Here is a 12,616-nt window from a genome sequence, read left to right as displayed (position 1 = left end):
GAGAGTCCAGATATGCAGAAAGGTGGTTAGCTGATTTATTTCAAAGGCAGTGGGGCTACAGTATATCCTGTCATTTAGGAGGAGCTGTGTGAGTTTTACTGTTGCAAGACATCTAAAGTCCATGAAGTGATGAAGTCTTTGGCTTACTGATGAACAGCAACATATCTCCAGTACATGCACACCAAATACCCAGCTGCAGGCAAGCAAGCCCTATGAAAAGGTACAAAATGACCCAGTACAGCTCACAGAAGTTCCTCCATGTTCATGACTTAGGGCCTAACCAAATCCTTAGTCTCCCAAGTGTTTCTGCTGGAAGGCCTGCTGGGATACACCATGGCTCCCTTGCTGATCAAGCAGCCAAGGGGGGATGCACAACTGTCTCCTATCTTTTGCCCACATGAAGGCAGGACGCAATTGAGATCACATCTCCCACCTTGAAGTTCTCCTGCCTGTAGAGATGACTCTGGGATGATTTCCTACATAGGCAGGTAGAGAGCTTTTTCTAAGCAACTTCTCACTTGGTGACTTCATGCCAAGTATTAGCCAGAACAGCATTCTGTTGCTTTCCACGAGTAGGCTTTGTTATAATTTCTCTCAGGAACTGATGCAATGGTGACAACTGCTAGGCAGAGCCTGAATATTGAGTGTTCTGCTAGCTCAGAATTTGGCTATCTAGGGAAGAAGGTGTACAGGGTTGAAAAGATAGTACCTCCTTCTTCACATGAGCTCCTGTCCCTCCTATTCCCACACCGCAGCCTTTAAAAAGACTGCTGAATTTCCAAAGAAAATGGTTTGAAGCTACCCCTAGTTTAGGATGTTAGTTTTTCTTTTTACACTTTTATATCTGCCTTCATAAAGGTCCTAAAATGTTTTCTCTAGCCTGTGCAATTTAATCAAGGCCATCCTTTTAATGGCTTGTTTGCTTTCTTTTAATTATCTCTTTCGGTCTTTACACATGCATTACTGTGTTCACAAATAAAAGGGATGGTACTTATCAGCAAGGGCTGAGAGAATGGCTTGAAAGGCCAGGAAAAAAAAGGCCAAGCCAGAACAGCAGGAATGAGTATCACTCATAGCTCCAGGATGTGCCTGAAGGCAGGGAGAGAGAATGCAACATAAGGAATTGGGGAAGCTCCAGGAAAAAGGAAAGGGGCAAGAAACAAATGAGAGACAACTCCCTAGTGTCAGATGTACTGTCACATATTATTTTTTAGATGTCATGTGTAATATGTGTAATGTCATATATATGTATATATAACCAATGACCAAGCAGCCTTGTTTTAACAGTTTAGTAACAGATAGGCCATTTTCCTCTCAAACTGTGTATAAGAAGGATTTTTCCTTTATGTTCGAGAGCAGGAGGATGTAAGCATGAAACAGATGCAAGGGGAGAGGCATTTTCTTTGCCCATGTCCTTAGTATTGTTAGGATGAGAAGCCATTGAAAGCTGTCCCGGAGAGCAACCAGGCTGAGGAAGCGCAGAGCTGATCAGCTGGTGTGGCTCTGCTGCCAAGAAGTAACGAGAGCTCAGCAGGGATCCACAGGATCCTGATGTACACCTGCCCATCCATCACCCATAGCTTTCTGTCTGCCAAGAGCCATCAGCTGGGAAATACTTCCATTTCAGAGATGCTAAATAAGTTGTAAACATTGAGAAACTCCCCCAAATTCAGTGAACACAGTTATACTGTCTGCCTGCAGAGCATGAAATTCAGATTGAAGTTTGTTAAACTTGCCTTAAATGCTATAGTGCATTGCCAAAACCGCAGGCCAGTGCCCCAGATTCTCAGTAACCAGAAAAAGAGTCACTTTGGTTTTAGTTAACAACTTCTCCTTTTAATCAGAGTACTTTCCTGCCTTCAGAGCTACCAGGCAGTATATGCATGCTTCTTACCCAGTAGTCTACACAATGCAAATGGTTGCCTTTCAGATGCTAGGACCAGCTGCTGAAATTCCAGATATTTGCCTCCAGCAACTGGAGACCTGGTTATCTGCAGTGAGTCCCTGTCTTATAATCAGTGATGATGTCTAATTGGTCTTGAAATGCGTTTCCCTTTGCTGTGTTTGCATACGCAGAATCTGGGTGGATGTGTGTTCAGCTCCTTGTTCTGAAATGAAGACTTTCTACTTGGTAGGGCCTGTACGCCAGGAACTAATGACTGCTTCTGCTGCGCATCCCTTTTCAATAACCTGCTATTATTGAACAAGTTATATATGCAAAACCGTGTCACTTTAGCTCTCAAAGACTGTGGAATTTTTCCTGCTTCTAAAGAAAGCTGGAGATAATTAATTTGAACTGGTAATTTCATTTGGTCGTAGAGGTTATCTGAGAGTCTGATGTGAAAGACAACTATCTTAAGAATCTTCCAGCTAAAATCAGATCAGGTTAGTGAATAACAACAACATGCAGATCCATTTCAGGTTAAAATGTCACCTGCCATCTCTTCTTTTATTATCTCTGTTTTTCAAACATTTCTTTCTCCACTGGTATTTGAAGACCTGGATTTATGCCAGAGCACCTGACAAGCAAAATAATGATCTCAAGAAAAACGTGACCATTTTATTCTACCATTACTTTGGAGCTTCATTCTGCGGGGCAGGGATTCTGTCTTTAGACCGCACTTACCAGAGCAGCATCCTGCTTCATGCCAACAGCTCAGAGGTTTTACAGTCATAGAAATACTAAATGCTATTTTTCTTCTAGTCTGACTAACAAGAACAAACACCAGCATGTCAAGTGCTTTACTAAATCTTTTCATTGATTCATGGTGCATATAATATAAAAATGAGGTACATTATCAACAGCAACAACATGGCTTTAAGTACAGATAAGCTTAGATACAGGAAACAATTCTAGACATAATTGCTATACAGACACCTCCTACTGCAAATCTGGTCTGCAAATCATTGATATCAGCCTACCCCAAAGGAATTATAACATAACCAATGACAACTGAAAATAATATAGAAACAGAGATCAAAATAATAATTACAGACAAATACATTGGAACCTGAGGTGGCTTAGTTCCAGTGGAGGACTCTGATTTAACTGAAGCTACACCATTTGGGGAAAAAAATCCAACAAAACAAAAACAAAACCAACAGAACAAATACAAAATTAATTACTACCCCAAGACAGAAACAACATATTCTATCTCTGTGAAATATGCTTCTGGACAAGTAGATCAGAATAATTTTATTCAAGCCAATGGGGGAATGAGACAGACTTCTCTACTAAACAAATATAGTTTCTTGCACCTTCAGTACCCCTCTCATACAAATCCCACTAAAGACTGTCAGGAGAAGAAGATCACATATAAACCTGGGCTTCATAAAAAACTTCAGTGCAACCTTTCACATTCCTCGTTCTATTCATGAATTTTTGCACTTTCACATATGGAATCAAAAAGCTTATCTATATTGCAAATTACTGTAAAATCAAGTCAGGTGTGAATTAAAAGTGATGTCTCAAACAAGTCCACGTGGTCATTTGTGTTGTCTAGACAAGACCCAAATCCAATTTTTGATACAGCAGCTTGAGCCCATGCCTTGGTACACGCACCGATATAATTAGATGGTTGCTGGTATTACAGGATTAAGCAAATTCCAAATAAAAGTAATAATATATGTTTTGTGCATATCTGGAGGGGTTAGAGGTTTAATGGAGATCCTGGAAGACATAACTGAAGAGTGATCATACTGATAGCATGTCTTTTTTCATAAAGGTCTCTTCAGAGAAAATAATGTAAAAGCAAACAAGCGTTATGTCTTGTTTTGTTGAAGAAGCAGAGCCTTCTCCAGTTGAGTTATCTGTAAATGAAAAAGACAAAAGCTAATAGAAGCAGAGTATCTTACTGAAGTTCAACATGCTGTGAGTGTCCTATGAGCAAAGAGAGGGCCCTCGTATGCTGTGAGGACCATGGCAAGATGTGCCATACCTCAGGATGGAGGGGTGCTAGTGCAAATACAGCTAGTGAGCCGCTCAGTGACAGTGGCACTGGTTCTGGCACAGGATGGGGCGTGGTGTCTTCAGCATGGCCAGTGATGGCTTCCAGGGAGAGCGACCTGGAGGAGCGACTAAACATGCTTTACAGCTCTGCAAGAAGCACTAGGTGTGGATGGGAAGGTTTTCTCTGCTGGGCTGTTCGCTGCCATTCCTAGTCCAAACCAGACAACGGTTCTCCTGGTTTCCTTCAAATCCCAGACTGAACAACACAGCTGGCCTGTCTCCTGCCACTTCACCAGGTCACCGTCAGTCCTGGCCTGGATAGTGGTTATGGGAATCACCTCCAGCTGCACCCAGCCACGTGCTTGTTTCGCGTCATGGCAGGCTCGTGGGGTTATTGCACTCCACAGCTGGGAGACATCTGTGATTAAGTGATGAATTTCCTTGGAGTAAAAGCAGCGGAACCAATACTTGCTCTGGCAGGCGGTTCTGCTGAAGCTACTGGGTATTCAGACGCGTTCCGTTAAGTGCAGCATGCATCGGCAGCAGGTGGCTAGATGTTATCTAGTGTGTGAATTGTTGGCTGGTTGAATGAGTGACAGCGACTTTAGCATTTGGTCTGGGACACTTCCTTGCATATTGTATGAAAATACAAACACGGCTAAAAATGACTTACCCCGTATGTCAGCAGGATGGCAGGGTCTGCCTCAGAGTTGGTGACATTTCACCGCCAAGAGGATGACAGTGACGAGCAGAATCACTGCAGTGAAGTACATGGCAACAGCAACGTAACACCAGTGTGAGTTCTCCAAGCAGGTCACTGCCAAAGGGACAAGGGAGAGGGGTCTCACCACAGGCAGAGGCAGGTCAACTTTTTGTTCTGAGTTAAGGTAGTATGCAAAATCATTTTAGTTAGGCCTTCAACTGGAATGTTACACTGTGTGCTATGGATCTAGCACCTGTGGAATAGTGAAGAGCAAGTTTATGAGGACATCCTCAGTGTGCTGCAGATGCAACTGAAAATATTTTGTGGGCTTTTTTTCAGCTAAATGTACCTGTAGAAGCTAAATCTTGTCTTGGAAATTCTTTTCTTAACCAAAAACCAAATGTTTGAAAACTGGAAAGCTGAGTGTCCTAGCATTTTAGTTATTAATTGAAAATAAAACCTTTATATATGTATGTTTATATATGAAATGACATTTTCATGGTGAGAAGACCTGGCCAGTCCTAGTTTTCATCATCATAGCTGTTGAGAAGATAGCTAAAAACGTGACCTCTCACCCTCTGTGGCAGTGCACAGCATTGTCAACACTGCTGTGTCAATACTTTGCCACGCAGTTTGCATGCAACTCTTGCATAGCGCTGCCAGTGCTTCTCACTCTGGAATGTACCCTGCCTTTACCTTGGAGAATGGCTTGCAATGATCGTCCTATCGTGGGTTATTTTTCTGAGGTTACACATCTGAAGGCCCATAAGGACATCCTGAAGTTCACATACAGGATTAAAAAAAAAAAAAGGTTTTATAGGTAATTTGAAATTCTAGAGACTCTTTTTCCAGATTATCATCCTTTTTAAGCACAACAAAGAAACATATGTTTAATTAATCATTAAATCCCTGCCTCCATCATTTTCTGCTCCAGCTGTAATCCTGTCCAGGATCTCTGTGCCTGTGTTCTTTTGATCCCCATTCTTTAACACTTTCCAGGCCGATCTGTATGGTAAAAAAAAACCCAGTCTAAACCAGAATTAGAACAAACCTGTGGTTTTAAAGAGGTTTTGGTGAAGAATGTGAAGGGACAGAGCTCACCCATAGCATTTATCCATATATGGGATATATGGATTTTGATACTCCTAGGACAAATTTCTGAAAACTTGGGAATATGGACAGTGTAGGCAGAATCAGAGAAAGAAGGGAGGGAGTGAGGACTGGGGTATAAAAGGCAGTCAACAAACCGATGGGCCGATGGCGATATATCGGAACTGCATTACTCACAGTACTTTTCATGCTGCAGTCCAATCCTAGTTTCACTGGCATAAAATCAGAGGGCATTTAAACAAAGCCAGTAAATTGGTTTTGCCTTTGCAACAGCAGGACCGAGATCTCCACTTGGCCCACTCTCTTGTCTGCCTGACTCTGCCACTTTTAATCAGAAAGACCATGTGAAGCTTTCAGTTTCTTTTTCCTTGTGGTAAGGCCAAATTAACCCAGCGATGGAAACATTTGGTCTCACTTAGCATTTTCTGAGTCTAACATTTTTTCTATAAATATCTTAATTGTTCTTATGCATTGCATAAATGCAATGTTTTCTTTCCTTCTCTTCTTCATTTTCACCTCATACAAGAGAGTTAAAACTCATATCCAATGTACGATTTCACTTTGCAAAACAAAATTTACTTTCAAGGCTGATTAGAGTTTGAGAAAATACTGTGTCTTAAAATTTTCACTTAAGAAAAGATAGACACAAGTTATCTGAACTTGTCAGAAAACCTAATTTTTGCTCCCTAGCTATCACTTTCTAAAAATAACTCAGTTTCTGTGCTTTAAATACTATTGCTGACCTCTTCATTCACCCTAAATGCATTTGGAAATGAAAAACAATACATGGAAATTGTTGCTAAAACAAGATGAGTTTGCAAGTGTCTCCACTGCAGAATAAATTTTAACCACGTATTCTAAGCACCCCTCAGGAGTGGGAACCAGGGGAAAATGGGTCAAAATCACTTGCAGCAAAGATAGAAAGGGATACTGTCCCGTGCCCTGTAAAAGTGTGCTATTTGGCTGCTGAATGGGTAGGGAGCTGCTGTGTTTTGTGTGTATCTATCTACTCTCTAGAGATGTGGAATGGCAGTTTGACCTGCTACCAGGTCCTGGTCCTCCAGTGGACCACGCTGCCTGCATGGTGCATGTTCATTTGCTTCTGGGATGAAGCTATCTGGTCCCTTCTCAGAAGAAAGCTGGTCATATTTCAGAGAACCATTCCCTTCCCACAGTGCTGACATGGATAGTGTCAAGTTTTTTTCTCTCTACCCAGAACTGATCTCCAGCATCATCCATCCCCAGTGAACATGGTCTGTGTGAGACCTCTTGTTACATTCTCAGCAGCATATTGCAATGTATTCTGTGCTATGCTGTTTAAAAAAAAAAAAAAAGCTACTTTGTCAAGGTGCAACACAGCCTTTTAAATGCAGGCATTTCTGAACCAGAACACCACAACCAAACAAGTCTCATGGGTCCCAGAGGATGCAGGTGGCCAGGGGCTACGCTGTGCAGAAGCAGCCGGTTTGCTCCAGCATGGCTTGCACTGGTTTGCTCCAACAGGCCCCGGAGCCACCCTTTGCTCCCAGGTGCAATCCATACCGGCAGCACAGACATAAGCCAAAGGCTCGCCAGACTGAGCCCCTGAGGCAAGGGACACTGACGCCCCAAATCCTCACAGTCTTAGCTGGGGCTGAGGGACAAAAAGTTTAGCCAAATGGAAGCCTGGGGACCTGTGACTCTACCTGCTAACTTTGCAAACGCTGCCACCAGCAGCCTTCAGGCACCTCCAGGGAAAACCAGCAGCTGGGAAAGGTTTTGAAGGTCAATTTGCCTAGATCATATCAATATCTCTTTGGGCATCTCACCCTAAGCAACTCCTCCACTATATGTAAATATGTAAGTATGATGGCATACAAAGAGGATAAAATATAATGAGAAAATGTGAAGTGTCCTGCAGTGTTGCAGTACCTGTATGTACAGTCTTGGGTGTGCTGTCAGGTCTGTCAGATCTCCATTTCACATTCACCTCAGCGTATGTGGTTGGATCAACTGTAGAGACAAAAAGTGCTTCAATCAGAGAAACTGCCCGAGTCTAGCCCTTGTCATTCTCATTGCGTCTGGTATCAGACCTTCTCCGAGAAAATGGGAAGAGCAAGAACATGCAAGAGAGATTGTTTTCTTTCTTTTTTTTTTTTTTTTTTAATAAGACTTGTGTGTTGCTGAATGAATGAATGTGCCAAAAAGAAATTACTGGAAGAGTTCATGCAAATAATTGTCACACTGTGCAGTTTTCAAAAGAAATAAAAAAATGTTATGCAGTTATTAAATTTTAGAAAATAAATTTAAAAAACCACTGTAGGTTATCACATACTGCACTATTCTGTTGTTAATTCTATTATTCCATATTTATACACATAGGTACACATTGTGTCAATCGTTAAGCTGAAGTTAATCAATGGCAACTTTTTTTTAGCAAATTTTTTTTCTATGTATTTCTTAATAAACATTTTATTCCTGGTGAATTCAGATCTTGTCCATGGGTACAAAGCATGCTTGTTTTCTACTGTTTCTTCTTTCACAAAGAGGAGCACAGTTACTATTGGAACAAAGCTATGCTGTACTGTGTGTGCACAGACCAAAGACAAGCTACTTTTCAATCCCTTTTGAATTAAACATGATTTTTACAATTCAGAGTAAAACACCAAATGTAAAACATTATGCAAAATATAAACATACTATTTGAATTTCATCCATAGATTTTTCTTCCTCAAGTCCATTCTTACAAGTATTTAAATGAGGTTTTAATTAATGGTTGGTAAGCACCACTGCAGAGAGCGCACAAATTTTCAGTACAAACCATTAATTCAACTTTCCCTGCGAAAAGGGGAATGGAAAGCCTGTCTGCAGTTAATTCTCAGCCAGAATAGTCCAAAAGCAGCTGCTTTCCACCGTCCCCCTCCCCCGTTGTTAGTCACAGAAGACAGAAACTTGGGGAGAGAAGACTTAACAATAGACTTATCTGAATCTTTATTGCCTTGCTAATTTATGACCATTCTCATTTGCCAGCAGAGGAGCCCCCCTCCTCTCTTACATCAGCGCCCTGGACGCATGTTTTCCATAAGAACTATTTGCAAGGGAAATAGTCGATGCAGAGCTGGCACGACCGCTCAATTTGCAGCAGCCGTCATCTCCCCTGAGTCAAGACACCCATTCCTCCAGGCTCAGAAATCCCCATTTCACAAACCAAGGCAACGGAGCAGTTCTTTCTTTCATGGTGAAGATTTATGCTATTTGTGGTAATGAGGTCTAGAAACCACGGGGGACAAATGATCTTCCTCCGATCACTGCTTTCTTCTGTTTCTTCCAAGTGTTACTTGTCATGCTCCTTCCTGACTTTTTTCTCGTTTGTCAGCTGCTCATCAGGATAAAGATCGTCCTAGATCATTCATGTTCTCAGATATCTGGTTTTAGGATTTATTTTGAAAAGAAAAAGCAAAAAAAAAAAGGGGGGGGGCAAAAAAAAAGGCTCCTCTATCCTTACACTTGCCTTTTGTACATGTCAGGAGGAAGTCTTTGTCAGATGCTCGTTCCTCAGAGTCTTTAGCCATTCCCTCATAAACTACCTAGCATCCCCAGATTGCTCAGAGATACTGGCCTGTGTAAATTATACAAGACTAAGATATGGCTGCACTGAAAGAACTGCCCTGAGATAGAGCACGTTCAGGCAAAATAAACCATGTTTTTTCTATTACTGGGAGACATTCCTTCCAAGTGCAAGAGGATTGCCTCTTGCTATGCCTGGAGTCTGTGGCAAGCATGCCAGCACTCTCTCTAGCACCGTCTCACATTAGGCTTTCAAATGTGACATGGCAGAGATCAGTGCACATACCAAGGGCTGCTGGAAATCTCCCCATTCTGTATCTGGTGGTCAGACTGTAAAAAACCCTCATATGCCCTGGTAACCACTAGCATGGTTGTGACACTCATGGTTCCAACCGTTAAAAAAAAATATGTTTTCATCATACCTTACAAGCATTCTAGAACCAATGGAGAGCTTAAAAGATGTTGTCAGGGTGGGTTTCCCCAAAGGAGTGGGATTACCTGGCAAACTGCACGTTCCGTCTGCCTTCCCAGCCTCAACAGGGGAGAATTCCCGCCTGCTGGGCTATCAGGAGTGCTTGATCACCTGGGCAGATTTGCTAACAATAAGGCAAGCTGGGCTGGAAAAGGAATTAGCAACAGGATTTTCAGCAGCAGTCATTCATTTTGTCAAGAAATAGAGTGGTTTGTTAAGATTGCTTTGCTTTAAAACCAAGAGCATAAGCACTGCTCTCGTTATCTTTGGAGGCATTGCCTACACTGTTGTTATGTATGTATGCTTACACTGGCCATCTGCATAACACAAGATATCTATTTCACCATCACTGTAAAAGCAGCACATCCTTTGGCTATTTACTTCTGTGGTGAGTGCTGGATGTAAAGCTCAAGGAAGGCAAAGATGATGTTTAGGTACCTGACCTCCATTATGTGGTGGAGATGCACTATGTAGGCAGTGCTTTCAAATTAAAGGTTCGCCCAGAAGACATCTCACTGTCCAGAGGGTCTCTACAGGGCTTTTGGCCCAAATCAGAAAAGCTCATGGGGAAGAGGTACAAGTAGAAAGATGACTGCAGGTATAATAAGGTGGAGAACTGCCATATGACACAGTTTCTCCTCCATCTTGTGATATTAAATCTGTATATGAGCTGTCAGACTAGGAGGGAGAGGGAAAGCAGCGAGTGATGGGACATGCCTGACTGACCCCAGCAGCTTTCGGTAGGTGTGGCAGCAGCAGGAAGGAAGGAAGAAGCTATATTTTTATATCAACTGCAACACACCACCTTGTAGGTTGACTGCTTTACATGTTTTGCCTCATTTCCCAGGAGCTACTTACAGTAATTTGCTTGCTGATAGTGTATGAAATAAGATGGGGTTTTCTTAAGAGAGAAACCAAACAGATTTTTCTCTGAAGTGCCATGGGGAAGAGGAGCAAATACAAACTTAAACTGTGCAAAATGTAGGACAAGCCCAGCAATATTTGCTCTAACCACCACATGCAAAAACTCAAGGAAGCAGTGCAGGCGAGGAAGGGGCCGAAGGGAGAGAAGCAGCGGGGTGCAGACTAGCCAGGGGACAGGCATAGTGGCCATGGGGAAGCAAACCAAACTTGGAGCTGTGTAATCAGATAAGACAGCACAAACTTTGAAGGCTGTAACTCAAAAAAAAAAAAAAAATTAAAAAAATGCTCAGAGGCAGGGCAGTATGCACCCCCTTTTGTTTGCTGGCCTAGGCTACGATTCCTGTCTCACAGGAGCAACTCTGGACTTTCCCAAGTCTTGCTGTATCAATGATCTAATGTAAAATATACATGGATTTAGACAGCAACTGCTTCCTTTGAGCTTTTTCAGGCAGGTGTGTGATAACCAACTTAACTGCTCTGAACTCACTGCAGCATGGCAAATATCTAGCCAAGGAAAGCAACCTCCTAAGGGTGCCAGAGCTGCTGAGATCTCCCTTAGACTCACAAAAAATGTCTAATCTAAACCATTTTCAGTGCCAAGCATTATCAAATCCCTGTCATGTTGAATGCAGCATCTTTCTTGCATGGCAGCCAAAGAGTCGGAACAGTTAACAGCGTTTGGCAGATGAGGACCACAGTTTCCTGTGCTTGTGCCCTCACCTGTGAAAGCAATGGAGCACATGTAGAAATCGAAGATAGAGATTTTAAGAATGTACAATATAAATTTATATACATATATATAAAAGAACATGAAAAAATATTAATTATATAGATAGATGGTTTTTCACTGTAGGACATACTGACAATATTAATAGGTCACAAATTCAAGACTGATTTAAAGGATTTCTTCATGCAAGGTATTAGAATCAGCCTGTAGAAGTTATTGTTTTAGGATGTTATTAAAGTAAAGCATTTATTAGGACACCAAAAGGAATGCAAGATTCACAGAAGTGACAAGAATATTGGTATTACAACTGACAAGTTTTTCAAAAAGATTATGACAGGGTACACACCATGCCGTCATACTCTAAAGCACAAGAAAAAACATTTTGCCTGAAATTTGGTTATTTAATAAGCCTCATAATTGGCCATCAGAAATTTTTAAGCACTTTCTTTCCAAGCACCTCATACTGACAACCTTCAGAAGTATGTCGCTGGGTTAGAGGGTTCTCAGGATAACTTAAAGCAGCAATTTCTAAGCATAATTCACTGAAGTGTATAAAAAAGTTGTGTGAAAGCACTTAAGACTATAAAATATAACTGGAAACTTAAAGGATAGTCTCAAGTGAGGAAACAGAAAAAAAAATAGATGTAACAGACATTTATGCTCTCAAATTTTGAAAAATTTTGTACAGATGGTTGTACTGGGCATGTGTGTGCATCTCCAATACGTACTTATGGGGTAGTTCTACACTGAGGTACCAAAGATTGTCCTGGCAATGAGCTCTTCTATAGTGAACTGATCACACAATCTAAGGGGCAAACTGAGTTAACACATGAAAGACAAAGACATCATACCTGTACAGGTGCTGCTTTTACTACTGTGTCTTTAGTACTGTGAAACTTATTTTTATAGGATAAATGTTGCTTTGCTAACATATTCAGGATACATTTTTTGTTTCATACTGTGACCTCTGAATATAGTTTTAAATATTTTTTCCATGCTTAATTGTCTTATAACTAGCAAAGATATATTTTTGATCAGAATCTGAAAAATATAACTTGATACTTTTGCTTTAAAAACATGAATTATTTCCTATTTATGTCCATTAATGGCTATCTTTTACACTTTATTTCTTGAAAATAAATTTTTAAAGTAATGCGATTTTATAGTTGAAGATGTCAGTAGGTC

At 41.2% G+C, this 12,616-nt stretch overlaps 1 protein-coding gene across 3 annotated transcripts in view; it reads right to left on the bottom strand.

Annotated features, from left to right (window-relative positions):
• Positions 1-2,738: 2,738 nt before the first annotated feature.
• The window catches only part of LOC129201496 (C-type lectin domain family 2 member L-like), a 23,906-nt gene continuing 14,028 nt past the window's right edge, over positions 2,739-12,616 (bottom strand). For all 3 annotated transcript variants that reach the window (XR_008575426.1, XR_008575425.1, XR_008575427.1), the window contains 3 exons: positions 7,674-7,754; positions 4,623-4,766; positions 2,739-3,810 (listed from right to left, as the gene is read on the bottom strand). The gene's annotated coding sequence lies outside the window, so the exon portion shown is untranslated. The remainder of the gene's footprint in view (positions 3,811-4,622; positions 4,767-7,673; positions 7,755-12,616) is intronic.

Source organism: Grus americana, chromosome 1 (genome assembly GCF_028858705.1).
Source record: "Grus americana isolate bGruAme1 chromosome 1, bGruAme1.mat, whole genome shotgun sequence".
In the NCBI taxonomy this organism is placed as follows: domain Eukaryota; kingdom Metazoa; phylum Chordata; class Aves; order Gruiformes; family Gruidae; genus Grus; species Grus americana.
Note: the sequence above shows the minus strand (reverse complement) of the source record. Positions and strands in the feature narration are given on the sequence as shown.